The sequence below is a fragment of the Schistocerca serialis genome, chromosome 1, assembly GCF_023864345.2.
Source record: "Schistocerca serialis cubense isolate TAMUIC-IGC-003099 chromosome 1, iqSchSeri2.2, whole genome shotgun sequence".
Lineage (NCBI taxonomy): Eukaryota > Metazoa > Arthropoda > Insecta > Orthoptera > Acrididae > Schistocerca > Schistocerca serialis.
Window position 1 is genome coordinate 173,953,122 of NC_064638.1, and position 16,530 is coordinate 173,969,651.

Here is a 16,530-nt window from a genome sequence, read left to right on the forward strand (position 1 = left end):
CGTTTGATGTGGAATGGATGGCAGCTATCAAAGTGAAGGTACTGTTGTTTGTTTGTGGGTTTGATACGGACAGAGGTGTGGATGTGAGCTTCAACAAGATGAAGGTCAACATCCAGGAAGGTGGCTTGGGTTATGGAGAAGGACCAGGTGAAATTCAGATTCGAAAAGGAGTTGAGGTTATGGAGGAAATTAAGGAGTGTTTCTTCACCATGAGTCCAGACCACAAAGATGTCATCTATAAACCTATACCAGGCCAGGGGAAGCAGCTGTTGGGTCTTCAGGAAAGCCTCCTCCATGCGGCCCATGAAGAGGTTGGCATAGGACGGAGCCATCCTGGTTCCCATGACCGTTCCCCTGATTTGTTTGCAGGTCTGGCCTTCAAAAGTGAAGTAATTATGGGTGAGGATGAAGTTGGTAAGTGTGATAAGGAACGAGGTTTTTGGAAGATCTTCGGGTGGGCGTTGGGAGAGGTAGTGCTCAAGGGCAGAGAGACCATGGGTATGTGGGATGTTTGTGTAAAGGGATGTAGCATCTATGGTGACAAGAAAGGTTTCAGGTGGGAGAGGAGTGGGAATGGATTTGAGGCGTTCTAGGAAGTGGTTTGTGTCTTTGATGTAGGATGGGAGTCTGCGGGTGATAGGTTGGAGGTGTTGGTCTACCAGAGCTGAGATACGTTCTGTTGGGGCTTTGAAGCCTGCCACAATGGGACGGCCAGGATGGTTCTCTTTGTGGATTTTGGGTAATAGGTAGAAGGTAGGGGTACGTGGCTCAGGTGGAGTGAGTATGTCTATGGAAGCCGTTGTGAGGCCTTGTGAAGGACCTTGGATTTTTAGGATTTTCTGCAGCTCAGTCTGGACGGAGGGAATGGGATCCTGGGTAACAGCTTTGTAGGTTGAGGTGTCGGAGAGTTGACGCAGTCCTTCTGCCACATATTCCACACGGTCAAGTACGACAGTTGTGGAGCCTTTATCCGCCGGGATAAAGCTGAATCCCGTGCCATTAAGGAGCTGAAAATAGACCGCTCTATTGTCAAGGATGACAATAGAGCGGTCTATTTTCAGCTCCTTAATGGCACGGGATTCAGCTGGGGTGATGTTGGGGGTTGAAGGGATGTTCTTCAAGAAGGACTGGGAGGCAACACTGGATGTGAGGAATTCCTGAAATGTCTGCAGGGGATGGTTTTGGGGGAGGGGAGGAGGATCCCTTTGAGAAGGCGGTCGGAACTGTTCTAGACAGGTTCAACACTGGGTCTAGTATTTGGGGGCTGTGTTTGGGTAGTGAAGTGATATTTCCAGTTGAGGTTCCGGGTGAATGAGAGGAGATCTTTAACCAGGGCAGTGTGGTTGAATTTAGGCATGGGGCTAAAGGTTAAGCCTTTTGATAGAACATATGTCTCTGGAGGAGAGAGGGATCTGGATGAGAGGTTTAGAACTGAATTGGGACTGGTGATATGTGACATTTGACTGTGGTTATAGTTGAGATTTGGTCTGTGTGGAGTATGTGCTGGATGGGGAGATTGAGTAGGGTGGCTAGGCTAGGTTTGTTGGCTATGAGGGGGGTTTGTTGAAGGTTCTGTTGTGGTTGGTGTTTGTGAGGGATAGGGAGAGGGACCCAACTTCTTAGGTGTTGCACTAGCACTGTGGATAGTTTTTTCAGGTGGTGTGTGGCATGGAACTCAAGTTTGCAGCTGGCTTCTAGGATGATGTTCCTGAGTGTGTTCTCCAAGGAAGGGTTTGAGAGGTGGAGGACTTTGAAGAGAGATAGGAGCTGTTGGGAGTGGTGGTTACATGAAGTAGTGTAGAGATTCAGGACAAGTTGGGTAAGAGCTAAGGATTGAAGGTTCTGGAAGTCCAGGAGAGACTGGTAGAAGGAGGAATTGCACCCAGAGATGGGAACTTTTAAGGTAAGTCCTTTAGGGGTAATTCCAAAGGTTAAGCAGGACCGGAGGAAAAGTATGTGGGATTGCAGTTTGGCTACGGTGAATGCATGTTTCCGGAATGAATGTAAATAATGTGGTATAGGATTAGGGTACATAGTGGGCAACTGGTGGGTAGGGAAATTAAATAACTAAAGTTAAAATAGTAATCATAAGAAGGAATAAAACACGGAGGGAAAGACGAGAAAGAAAGAAATTGTGTTGGTAATGTTCAATACCAAAGGAAGACCACTAAATAAGAAAAATATGGAAAAAGTTGACCAGACCAAGCAAGTATGTCCAGATCAGGGGAAAAGAACACACGTTGCTCAAAAACAGAGATAGCGAGTGGCGAAAAAAAGATCGCGAGTGCCGCAAAAAAGATCGCGAGTGCCGCAAAAAAGATTGCACGTGGTGCAAAAATGTCCCAAAAAAATTTTCCTGTGGCAGAGAAAGATAGCCAATGGCACAAAAATATCGCCAGCAACACAAAGTCGACGGAAATGGATGATACTGGTAGGTGTGGAAGAGATTGTTGGCAGTGATTGTTGGCTGGAAAACAGTGAATAACGAACATTAAAACTATGGAATGTTAAATAAATAAATCAATAAACAAAAAAAGAGAAGTGGACTATAAACGGAACAAGATAATAGGAGGAAGATGAAACTAGCACAGTTGGTGACAAAAATATTTATTCATGTATATGTAAAACACTGAAGAAGAGAAAGTGTTAAGATGACAGAAATGTTCCTTCATCAGGGAGGAGAGAGGGGAAAGAAAGGGAAGAAGGGAAAGTAGATTCAGTTACTCACAACCCAGGTTATGAAGCAACAGGGAAAGGAAAACAGGGAGGGTAGCAAGGATGGAGGCATGGTTGTCAGAGGGAAGCCAAAGATATTCTACTGTAAGTAATGTGCCAGCTTCAAACCAAAGAGGATGCATACAGAAATAAAGAGGTATATAGTATAAAGATAAACACAACTATGTAGGATGAAAAGACGCGTGAATGGCTAAAGAGGAAAGGGAAAGAGGAGAAGACTGGAGAGTAAATGGGAGTGAGGTGGTTTAACGTAGGTTCAGTCCAGGGGGATGGCGGGATGAAAGGATGTGTTGGAGTGCCAGTTCCCATCTCCGCAGTTCAGAGGGACTGGTGTTGGGTGGGAGAAGCCAAATGGCACATACAGTGTAGCAGGTTCCTAGGTCCCTAGAATTATGCTGGAGGGCAGGGAGGAGAGAGGGGAAAGAAAGGGAAGAAGGGAAAGTAGATTCAGTTACTCACAACCCAGGTTATGAAGCAACAGGGAAAGGAAAACAGGGAGGGTAGCAAGGATGGAGGCATGGTTGTCAGAGGGAAGCCAAAGATATTCTACTGTAAGTACTGTGCCAGCTTCAAACCAAACGTAAATTTTCGTTCTGTGTTTTGTGTATCTATCGGCTGTACTGAGCTGAGGTAAGTACTGGCCAGCCCCTCTATCTCTTTGTTAGTATTTGTTTTACATCTTTATATGAGATTTTCCATTAATCATTTAAATTTTGAGATCTCAAGGGTAAGTTACTACGTAAGTTGATACTCTGTCTCTGTAGCTATGGTACAAGAAACAATAGTGCAAATGAGGAAATATCTAAAAAAGCTTGCAAGCAGATGGCGTTTCCTGACGTCGGCAAAACTCTTAAGTACTAACATTAACATGTTTTGTAATGAACTGTTTTTAGATGGAGAAAGCAAGTCAAATGGTATGTGTGTTTCATTAAGACCGCTGATGTTATTTTATTTCAATAAAACGAAACACATTTGGTGATGAAAATATGCATTTCCTTGGAGTCGCAAGACAGATTTAAAATACCTTCACTGATTTCAGAAATAACCTCAGAAAAAAGTAGACCACTTGAAAGAAGTGTATTAGGTGGGAGAAGAATTGTGTAAACCAACACTGTAGGTGCCTGGCAATAAAATGTTTGTTTACTATGTTTGTTATTGTCAGTTATTACCAACTGTATTATATCTATTATTTGACAGGTATTGTGTGATTTTTCTTTCAAGAAATATATGAGTATATAGCATACTTATCTTCTTATCATCCATACTTCCTAAATATAAACTACTTTTGAAGTGTCAAAATCTACTAGAACAAATAAAACATCTATAAAACATCACACTGTACATGTGCTTGTGGGGAAACAGTTGCAATTCCTGAAATTCATCGCTCATGGCCTCTGGCCTGCTGAGGAGCACCGCAATCCTGGGTCCATGGATAAACCATGAAAATCCGCTGCATTATGCCACACACAAACAGACCCGGCCTGTAGGTTGAGTGGTGAGATTAGATCCAACAAGCAGAGACTGCATATTAGTGGAAACCGAATGGCTTCAGATTGGCAGGCCCAATCCATTACAGATACACACAGAAAGGGCCTGCAGTTTTGGCCCGTCGCAGAAAACTACTTGTGTGGCCAGCTATACATGAACCACAGATAGCATGCCGATGAAATGATACCACGGTGATCAATCCATGCAACAGATAACTTTTTCAAATACTCTGAGAATCAATAATAACGAGGATAGGTAGCAACTCACTGTTAAGATGATTGCTGAGCCACAGACAGGCATGTAGAAAAGGCAATCTCACAACTAAATTTTCAGCCATAGCTTTTGTCACAAAATGAGAGCACACGCACACTCACAATCATTCAGATACAACTCATGCACACATGACCGCTGTCTTTGGCCACTGTGTCTACAGTATCTGAGAATCAGATATAAGCAAACCACTTGTCATGCCTCCCTGCCTCTCACCAGCAGCTGATAGGCCAGCAGCAAGAAGTGGTGGCAGCACTGACTGCACGCTGGGGGGATTGGTAGGAAGGGGAGAAGCAGTAGGAATGAGGGAGTAGGGAAGTGGCAAACGTACTCAGCTGCATCCAGCCAGCGACAATGCATGACACCTTGGTAAACAAACCATTTCATTTGATGAGACAAAAACGAGATTTTTCCAGCTTTTTTTTCCTTTCCAAATTTTCCTGATGTGTTTGACATTCCCTGATTTCCAGACCTGTGGCAACCCTGCATTGGCAATAGTTGCTGCAAATTGCTCTGTCATCACCTGAGTGATGTCTCTGGGCTTTGTATGGCACTCCTGCTATTGGTAAGTGGCTGTGTTTACCGGAAATCCTCCAGATGGCTTCCTTTACTTTTGTGGAACAAGTGGCCGGTTGATAAGAGTCCAGAAACACGTGTCACGACCTTTTCTTGCTCTCCTTAATTACGTGTTGAGCCACGGAGCATGCGACACGAAAGGCTGTGAGGTCGTCTGCAGCATTTAAACCATTGTAGAGCCACACACCTGTCCTGGATCACAGAATGGCACTCATCAGTCCATCAAGATAAAGGCTGCCTCCAAAGATGACCTGGACACTTTGGAATGGATAAGCCAGTGGCATGATAGATCACTCCTGTGATGCGATTCACCAGTTCTTGGACACTGTCGCAGTGTTCACCCACAACCAGCTGGATGAACAGCGTCCAGTTAGCCCTGTGGACCATTAATTTCGGTGGCTTCTGTTCAAGCAATCCTCCATCCAGTAGTAAATCCACAGTGGGAAATCGTCACTGGAATGAAGGTCGTCAGTTGCTTCCCACTGTGCTGAGTCTGCAAGGGCTGGAGAGCAGAAAGTGAGGTTAATGATTGCGGACGGCCCAGTAGCAGCCGGGAAATGGGTGAAAGTTATGAGGATGCTCAGCTCCTGAGTTATCATGATTCTCCAAGACTAGACCACTGGGGCAAGTATAGTTTGAGCCCCAAAATACATTATGGGCACTGAAATCCGGTAGGAGAAATAGGTGGGGAAGTTGTGCAATGAGGCCTGCAGGAGCAGACAGTGATCATCTGACCCACATGAACCGCAACAGCTACTGCTTGTAGGTCAGTAATCAAGGAGAGGGTAGAGGAGTGGTGTGTATTACTGACAAGCACAGCAGCCCCAACCTTGGCTCTTTGTGGCCTGTCAGGTCATCCTTTTGGTGGAAGGTCTAACTCCATAGCACAGGGGCATCGATGTGTATTTCCTGTAGACACAAGAACAGGGGGTGTGCCTGTGCCAGAAGTATCAGTTGCTCCACAAGTCCCGGACCCTGTAGTATGGGAGTCATTTATCACATGGGTTGCACTTCCACCTTGTCTTTCTGCCAGGGTGGGGAGCTCGGGACAGGTGGAGTTTCAGCCTTGGGGCAAGATGGTTACCACAGCCATACTTCGCAGTCCATGGGCGCCAAAGAAGGAGCAGTAGAACAGCAAGTCGAATGACATCGACATGGTCTGATGGTCTAACACCTGTTTTCATCTACTGTGGAAGTTTCCCATTTGCTTTTTTGACTTGGGAGGGTTTTGTAGGAGCTGCAGAAGGCGCCTGGCTCTGCCTTTGAAAGTACCGGGAGCTCTGCAGTGGTGGTGAGTGTGACTTCATTTGATGTTCTCTGGAAGTTATGAGCTCTGAAACAAGTGCATCTTGGCAAATGCACTTAAAAATGCAGGTACTAGTGCTGACACTAGCAACCCCCATTTGTGTAGAAGCATTGTCCATCAAAATTACTTGAAGGGTCAAAGCAAATGATGTAGTGCATGTGGGAGGCAGCATGGTCCTACAGATCTTCTTGGCCTCACCATATGTGATGTGTTTCAATGTTTCAATCTCCTGTATCATCCTTTCAAGGAAGACACTGCAGCAGCCCCTACTCCAGACAGGGTGATCCCCACAGCAATTTACACACTTTGGAGAAGGAGCAACCAACTTTGTCAGGTGTGCCCTTGCCACAAGTGGCTTCACCCTTACATCATACAGTGGCATACTCAAAGCGCTGGCATTTAAAACAGTGCAATAGGGTGGAGACATACGCAGTACGCTTAGACGAAGGAAACCTGCCTTAATGTGTTCCCCGAGTTTCGTGCTATTGAAAATAATGATAAAGGAGTCAGATTTTACAAGGTCCCCATCCACTCTTTTTAATATATTTTGTACATCAATGATCCCTTCTTCAGCCCATTATCTTTCAATTCCCCCTCAAGAATGTCAACCAGATATCTACATGATACAACACCTTTACTATAGTTCAAGGAGTTTTCTCGCTCTGTTTCTGTGGCATATTCCCCAAAGCATTTAGCTTTCCAGATGTTGGCTGCTTATTGGGAACTAACAGTTTCAACCAACAGCATTCTGTTATGCAGATGCTTGACTAATTTCAGTGTACCTGTGATATCATCTAAACCTTTTTAAATATAAAAAGGTGAAACCTTCTCAAAGCTGTCCTATTTTCCTTTCACAATTGAAAACACATACTGGCCAGCAGCATGCATTCTGTTACAATATACTGAAAAAAATCACTGAGCCAGGAGGACTGGCACACAAGCCCTCTTGTTAGATAGGGTGTGTAGCGGTTCCACCTGCTTTATTTATTCATTTGTTGTCCTTGGTGTCGACGTAATGTGTTGCTACACTGGCTGAAAAATGAGGTTTGTATTTTGGACACTGACAACTGTAAACAATGTAGCCGACAGCTACATATTTGTATTTCCACGTAGTTTACTTTCACTTTGCACAACCTCCCCCCCCCCCCCCTCCCCCCCCCCCCCACCCATATAATACACAGTTATACATGTATTGCCAGTGCACTATTGTTTGAACTTTCCATATGCCTCATTAATAGTTTGCAGGTGAATCTCCACATACTGCTACAATAGTTTACTGTTGAACACAGCGAGCAGTAAAAAAAAAACACATAGTTCACAGTACTTCAAATAAATTGAACAGTCACTGTCACTGGTTTAGCACATGGCCTATTGGTGTAACACTTATTTCACTGTTAAGTTGATGCATTGTTGTCGTTCTAAGCAAAACAGGTTCCTAGTCTGAAACTCGGCCGTGGACTGACTGTCTCGTGACTAAAAATCGGGCCCTTATATATCCTCACAAAAATACGTGCTGAAACTACACATTGTTCGTAGTTTAATTTACAGAAATTACAATTAAAACTTAACTCATTAAATTACCGTATTTACTCGAATCTAAGCGGCACCTGAAAAATGAGACTCGAAATCAAGAAAAAAAATAATTTGCCGAATCTAAGCCGCACCTGAAATTTGAGACACGAAATTCAAGGGGAGAGAAAAGTTTTAGGACGCACATCCAAATCGAAACAAAGTTGGTCCATTGTAATATTAGACACAATTTAGGTCGAATGAATGACGATACAGCTCCAGTAGTTTGGTTCGAGTCATAAGCTTAGCAGTTAAGCTTTACCAGGTAGCCATTGCTATGCGTCAGGCGCTCCGTCTGTATTTATTCAGGTACCCTTCCTTTTTCACGTGTTTCGTCTAGTTTGAATCGATTGCTTATTTTTCTTTGATCTGGTAAGCGTCGTTCTCTTTGTTGTAGGTGTTTACATCACTCTAAGCTGGAAATGCATTACTGTACTGTGTCATGCAATGTTTGTTGCATTCTGATAATGAGTGTTAACGACATGTCGCCGCTCGCGGCGAATGGCAAGAGACTGCTATTTGTTGTTACTTACACTGCTGCTTTCTTTGATAATGATCAACAAGAACCAAATAATAGACTGAGTATGATAGAAGATGTTCTGAACGACAGTTTAGCGAAAATTTTTCTCCGTTTGAAAATCTTTGCAGATGCCTCTTTAGTACATTACATTCTGCACATAAATTAGAGTCATCTTAGATTTAAAAATCTAATCAACTGCCATGCTTCATTTCTGACTGTATCACTATTAGGCATAAGAATAATACGAATATAAACATGACATAATACAGCGTTTGCTGTTGTCTCACTGTAGTTTCGTAGTTTATTAGGCAGACAAGATTTAAATGAGATAGCAGCAAACATGAAAGAATACATGGCAAAATGTTTATATTTGTATTATTCTTATAGTGAAGAGAATACTGCAATTGATTCACAATTCATAAGAGTTCCTATTAGCAACTACCTCTTCTCACAGATAGGAAAAAATTCAAAACGTAGAGTTGGCCATATTGACAAACATCCCAAGCAGTCTTGCCAGTTGGATTTTCATAGTACATTGAAATGCTGCTACATTCGAAGATGAACAATACGGAATTTGTATTTGCTTCGTTGGATAATGTATGAAAATGCAGTGGTCGAAACTCGGGGTGGAGAAAAAAGCTCATCTTCCACCTTTTTTATAATTTATTTACTGACGCAGAGGTTTTTGCGCCAGTATTTATCTTTGTGCCTGCAAAGCATGTCTGTGTAGCGCTACATATATTCGACAGCAGAAGTTAGTTGTGGCGGCACCTACCAAAATTTTTCAGAACTTCCGCTTACTTTGCACTCGATTCTAAGTCGTGGGCGGTTTTTTGGATTACAAAAACCAGAAAAAAAGTGTGGTTTAGATTCGAGTAAATACGGTAACTGAATACATCGAAACATTGGTTCTTTTTACCAGTTTCTTCTACTGCAAGAGTTAGGCCAAATTATTTGTTTAAATCATGAAATTAACAAATATCGTTATGCAAACAATACTTTTGACAAAACTGTTGATTGCTCTGGAATTAATTAAGGGCTGGCTCTGCTAACATGTTTTCGGATAGAGCCAAATAGATACTTTAAGATTACTAGTATTTTGTCTTCCAAATGTTTATAATTACTACAGAATTTATATTTGTTTATACATCAACAATAGAATTTAAGTTAAGAAACAATTACTGATTTCACCCTATAATGAAAGATACTAACTAGGAATAGTTGAAATAAATTAGCAAATTAAATACATAGATAAAACTAAGCACAAAATTAGATCGCCAGCTGGAGTGGCCATGCAGTTCTAGGGGCTACAGCCTGGAACCGCGCAACCGCTATGGTCGCAGGTTCGAATCCTGCCTCGGGCATGGATGTGTGTGATGTCCTTGGGTTAGTTAGGTTTAAGTAGTTCTAAGTTCTAGGGGGACTTATGAACCTAAGAAGTTAAGTCCCATAGTGCTCAGAGCCATTTGAACAAAATTAGATCTGGTGTTATATTCTTTAAAACTGAGGGCCAACCATTCTCTTTTATGAAAATACAGATTATACTGATGTATGTTAATGATAATTGGTTCAAAAATGAAAACACGAATTTAAGTAAGCAGATGGCAAAACAAGAGGGGTATTAAAATTATCCCAGCTTGGTTCGTCACAGGTGTTGCCACCTACGAACGGCCCACCCATTTCACTGGGAGGAAGAAGAGGAAACTTCAAGGTTCCATCTCAGTCCAATGAGCAACTAGGGAAACAGAAGTCCACCTAGGCAGAGCCTCACATGCCCAGGTAAGCCTTATACTACTGAGATGCGGCAGTCCCCATAGGTTGCCCCCCTAACTACTGTTCCACCTCAACAGCCATGCATCTCAAAGGGGCGCAGCACACCTAACGATTGAGGTTTTTACCCTTCTTATGACCTGACCAGGCAAGCCAAGATCTATGTTCCTTGTGACACACAATGTTCTAGAGCCATGCCGCATGGTGGTCCCCGAGGCATGCCCAGAGCTTATGTGACACACGATCGGCAGCACTTATCAGTCCCCAGTCAGGAACTCTGGGGTCGCCAAGCCTCTGCTCAGCAAATGAGCGCTGAGCCCCTGAGGGCAGGGTGATAATTATGGAGTCATCAGATTTCAGAGATGCAAGAGTCTATGATTAAGTAGTGGTCTCAGGTGGGGTTTACATTTAAGGGATCTGAGAAACGATGGTGAAGCAATACCGGATGTCAGTCTTGACAATCTTGCAAAAGGATGTTTTGTGGGATTGGGTATGGCTCAAAGTACAACAGCAGGGAGGATTGTTGAAGGTTCAGAATTAGGCTTGCTTCACACCTCAGTACACATCAAGCCAACCATCAAAGAGACATATTTATGTCTTTGACTGTTGCCATCAATTTCATAATAACCCTGGAGTGGGTGCGCCGATTTTTGTAAAAGAAATGGGAGCATGGCGTACTGTATACACATGTAAAGAATAGTTGTCTTTGTGTTACGAAGGTAAACATATATGAGCAACAGCACAATTTAATCTAAGTTTAATTCAACAATGATTGATTACTAACTCTCTCATAGACAACTGCCTCACTGTGGGATTGTCCCGCTAGCTCAGACGCTGGGTCATTTTCTTGATGGTCCAAAAATATTTTCTCACCTGGTTCACTGTTATTTTATATTACTACTGCTCACTTGAACTTATGAGAACACAACTTATCACTACGTTAGATGAGGCATTAATGAAGGAATAGTATTGGCTTGCAGTTGTACGAAAACAATGGAGCAGTAAAATACAATGTTATCTGTTGTTGGTGCACTTTATTCACAGTTGTGCCTACTTGAGGATTAAACACTTCCTACTCTACAGCCTTTGTCTTCAAAACCAAGGCTAAGATGTATCATGTGTTACGGCCAGGAAGGGGGGCAAACTAAGATTGAGGAAAAGGTGTAAGCTTAAGTTAAAAAATTACAGATGAGACAGAGTGAAAGGAAAAGGTGGAAAGAATGTAAATAATTTAGGAGTAAAAGTACTAACTCACTGATAACAGAGGCATCGAGTCATTGACAGACAAGACTGTAAACTTTGCTAGCTTTCGGATGAATTCTTTTCTGAGCTACAGACTGCACGCATGCACACCTATCCATGTGCATGTAACGACTCACACACAACTGCTCACAGATGCGAGCGCGCACTGGGACGGCACTGCTGGGATGGCAGTTCTACAGGTGGACTGGACTAAGTGGTTGTATAGGGTGGAGTGAGTGAGGAGAGAAAGGAAGTGAGGAAGCAAAAGGAGGGTTAGAGAAGGGTGGCTGACAGCTCGGAGGAGGCAGAAGATGCATGGGGCAGAAATGCAGAAGGGAGAAGCAACAGGTGCACTGAATAAGAATGTGACACTCATGGGTTACTACTAGTGAGTTCATGCAGCACATGATGAAGCAGGACAGAGATTAGGGATTGGAGGGGGGGAAACAGTGGAAGGGGAGATTGTTGGGAAGAGGGTGTGGGTACAGGATGACCAAAGTTACGGCCCTGGGGCAGGGTAAAGGTTGATGTAGGGCAATGGTTACTGGAGTGGAGGAGGATCACAAGAATGAATAATGCATTGCAAGGTTATCTTCAGCCTATATGCAGTAGTTGGGGAAAAGAATCCAAATGGCACAGGATGTGCATCTGTCATTGAAATCGAGAATGTGGTCAGCACTGTTTTCCACCACTGGGTGGTCAACTCTGATGTTGGCCACAGCTGGCAGTCGTCATTCATTCATGTGGACAGTTGTCATTACCACAATTAATGCTGTGCCAAAATAGCAGCAGAACAGGTTTATGACAGGCTACTTTCACAGGTAGGAATATGCTAAGTCTGTGATGAAACTGGGTGGGTGAATTAAAAACATCATTACACAGGGATATGACCCATGTGACATCGGGTTGCGAGTGCTTGTGGCGTAGGGATGGACCTAGATATTGCATAGGTTTGTTGGGTGGCAAAATCCCACTTCAGGAGAGATGTGAAGGACTGTCGGTAGTGTTTCTCATTTCTGAGCGTGACACTACATAACTGCAGCCCTGGTAAATGATCAAGGTTCCGTAGTCCCAGTCTTGGATGATACTGGGAGGTTCTCCTTTGCATCTGGTTCTCGGGAGTCGTGGGGGACATGGGGTTTGTGAGGATATGGCACAGAAAATCTGTGTGCTGATTAAGCTTGGGGGGGATAGTGCCTATCTGTGAAGATCTTAGTGAGACCTTTAGCATACTGGGCAAGGGAATTCTCATCACTGAATGTGTGCTGTCCATGAGTGGTCATACTATATGGGTGTGATCTTTTGGTGTGGAGGTATGAAGAATGTCAAAAATGCGAGTACTACTGATGCATTGTGGGCTAGATATGAACAGAAGTATGGATGGAGTGATCAGAAGAGTGAAGGTCAACATCCACAAAGGTGGCACACTGGGCTGAGGAAGACCACATGAAACAAATTGGAGAGACGGTGTTGAGACAGTGGAGGATTGAGGATACAGTATCTTGGCCCTGGGTCCAAATCATGAAGACCTCATCAATAAACTTGAACAAGACAAAGTGTCTGGGAAGCTAGAAAGGCTTCCTCTAGATGGCTCATAAACAGACTGGCACAGGAAGATATCACCGTAATAGGTTGGACACATAATGAAAGAGGTATTGGGTTTGGAGCCATAAAGATGTTGGAAGAGGCAGTGTTAAGAATAATGCATACACAAGTACCCTCTGGTTACCCAAGGTGGGTTCTACAATGGTATCATATTAGCTTATATCTAAGTCTCTCCAATTTGTTTCATGTGGTCTCCCTCAGCCCAGTGTGCCACCTTTGTGGATATGACCTTCACTCTTCTGATAACTCCATCCATACTTCTGTTCATATCTAGCCCACAATGCATCAGTAGTACTCGCATTTTTGACATTCTTCATATCTCCACACCAAAGTGGTCTTGTTCCCAAACAACCTTGTTCAAACCAAAAATTCTGAAAATTCTGGTAATAGGTGTGTGTGTGTGTGTGTGTGTGTGTGTGTGTGTGTGTGTGTTTCAAAACAGAAAACCCTTTGTTGTATGAAAGAATTGATCCCTATGTATGTAACAACAACAACAATGAATAATTATCAACTTAAATAATGAACATTGGTTAATTTAGCAAACAAAATTATTGTGGGTTAAAAAAACTTTGATATAAGCTAATATGATACCATTGTAGAACCAGCAGGATTAAAGGAAAAGTGCCTGTTTATGTAAAGAGTGCTGTTAAGTGCCAGGCTCTTCAGATTAGCGGATGTTGTGTTGAACAGCTTCCTGAATTCTGTGCCACAACAGTGAATAAAGCAACACACAAGCTCATAACACTGACATTTTACATGTCACAAATGATGATGATGATGATGATGATGATGACGATGATGACCTACAGGTCACAAATAGGAAGTATTCTTCAAAAACCAGATAGAAACAGTTTTAGTAAGGTTATGAATGCTTAACGAGGGAACGAGGAGAGAAGTTTTGGAACGGCCTTTGATGAAAAAAAGGAGAGATTTGGAAAGATCTTTGATATCAGCAACATATATGCTGCATATTTTCGCATTACAAAAGTGTAAATTTGAATTGCACCGAACACAGCACGTTAGTTTCCAGAGCTTTGAAATCCGAGATTGCGATACCCTTTTGTAAACCAATCATATCTCATGACAGGTGATCTTGCCAGTCAATGACAGCAGATATTCAGAGTATAGGACACGTGCTGTAGTAAGCCAGCAGCAAGATCACTTACGAAGCGTGAATATACAAAGACAAAAAGTTAATGGTTGCTAAGCTTTCATATGTAATATTGATCTTTTTTGTGTGTGTGATACTTTAAGGTACATCACAAAAATGTGCCAGTAAATTTCAAATAATCCGAGCTCGAAATTCTTCAATGTGGTTCTTCCTCAAAGTGTTCAGTATAAAACATGAGTCAAACACTGTGTGATTTAAGAAATTCATCCCACTTTCTCACACATAATATAATTCATCTTGCGTAAAAGGTAATTTACTTTGAAAGTAATGCTTTTCAAACCATCATTCGCAATACTATCCCCGAGACTGTTAAAAATAGGTTCGATTTAGCAGTCGCCACAGAGCGCCAGAAAACAGGCATTATTGCGCGTACGCAGCTGCAGTGATGTAGGAAGTCTGCATGTTTGTATGTACAAAGCATAAAGAGATCTTATATAACGCCATAAAAGAAACAGGACATCAGAGGATACTCCAAGAGCATCGGAATTTTGTAAACTATACTAAAATTCATAATTTGGCCTGAAGTGCATATTGGTTTGTCCAGATTCACAATGAATTAATATATTTATATGCTTTTCAGTGTGGTTTTTGGGATGTAAATCTTCTTGGAGTAGCAGTACTGTACTATCTCATGTTTGGTTCTTTATTATGGCATAATGCCATACATGGCAGAAGATGAAAACATGCACTGTGAAATAAAAGACTTCATTTCAAATAAATTGATTGTCTCGGTGAGAAAGATTAATAAAGCCAATTTTCTTTAGCAAACTGACAACAATAACTTCATTGTTCTGCAATGCTTGACTGCTAAAAACTTGTAAATAAAGTAAAATCCCAAAAACTGAAACTAATAATATATTTTTGCCTTCTGTAATTATGTGAATGTATTTTAATCGGCACTTGCGCAAATCTGGCAGATATTAGTGCGAGAAAATTTTTTCTTATTAGCATATGGCTGCTTGTTGCTACTGCCAATACAGCTAACAGCCACACTTCAAGGAGCCAGAAGTGGGATAAGGTACTGCTCATATGCAAGTCAACTGCACATGCACATGAGGCCGCTGGCAACTGCTCAAATGAACCTAACGTAAGCAGTTGTGACAACCCGCTCATAGAAAGGAGTTTACTGTTATAAAGTATTGCAGAGTCTTCACCCTAATGCCTTTGACATATTTTTGCTGTTTGCAGATGCTTGTGTGCACGGTGTTTTCTTGTTGTAAATGACGCATTTCCTTCGCAACTAAAGATTTTTGTCCTCTCATTTATGTTTCATTGCTGCAGTATCATTCTCCAGTAGCAGGATACAGTAACACTCTTTGCTACAGAATCAATTCTTACCAGTAAAAATTACAAAAATTTAACTGAAAACTAAAACAATGAAAAATTCCCAAAATTCCGAAAAATTCTCGGGTTTTTCCCGGTTTCCTCCCAGATGAAAAAATTCCCGGGTCGTATACACCCTGTAATTACATAGCACTACACAAACTCTGCCACGGGTAAAGGCCCTCACATACTGTAAACACTGGTTAATGACCTAAAAAGGCCAAACCTAGTATGAAACAAAGAAAAAGTTTGAATAAATAACAGTCAAAGGGGAAAAATGTGCCAGTCATTTAATATACTGTATTCCTAGCTGTGGCCCTAGACTGAAGAAGGATATTATGATCAGTTCAGAGGTGTGTGTGTGTGTGTGTGTGTGTGTGTGTGTGTGTGTGTGTGTGTGTGTGTGTTTAAGATAAATTGTGGTCATGATTTTGTGTTTAGGGTGCACAGCAACTTGTTCGTTACTGTCTGTAATTTTTTTCGCATCAGTTAAGATATAAACTTATACCAGTCCACATGTAGAACTTGAAACAGTGTAGACCTATACAGAATCTTGGGATTTTGTTAAAACTTATATTAAAGGAGAAGAGGTCCAACATTTAAAATTATTTTGACCAGCACATGTAGTTGCTGGAATATTTTTACAATGCACTGCACTATTATTTGCATGCTTTATTCTGCCGTCTGTGATCGGTGTAACTCAGGTGACTTTGTGCTGCTCCAGAATGTTTACCCTCATTGCCAATCTTAGCTATGTAGCGGTATTGTGTGCTGGAACAATAAGTAACCGTTGTGAATATAGTGTCGATCCATGAGTGATGGTGTGCCGAGTGATTGTTAGTATTACGATACTTATAAAGATGAGCTGAGAGGGTGTTGATTGTCCTTCTAGCGACTTGCCATCAACTTTCATGTCACTTCTTCGACACATTAATCCATTATACATTTGTTCCT

At 42.1% G+C, this 16,530-nt stretch overlaps 1 protein-coding gene across 2 annotated transcripts in view; it reads right to left on the reverse strand.

The window, feature by feature from the left end:
• LOC126465022 (uncharacterized) overlaps window positions 1-16,530 on the reverse strand; it is a 142,256-nt gene that overhangs the window by 64,324 nt on the left and 61,402 nt on the right. The gene's annotated exons all lie outside the window — the stretch shown is intronic.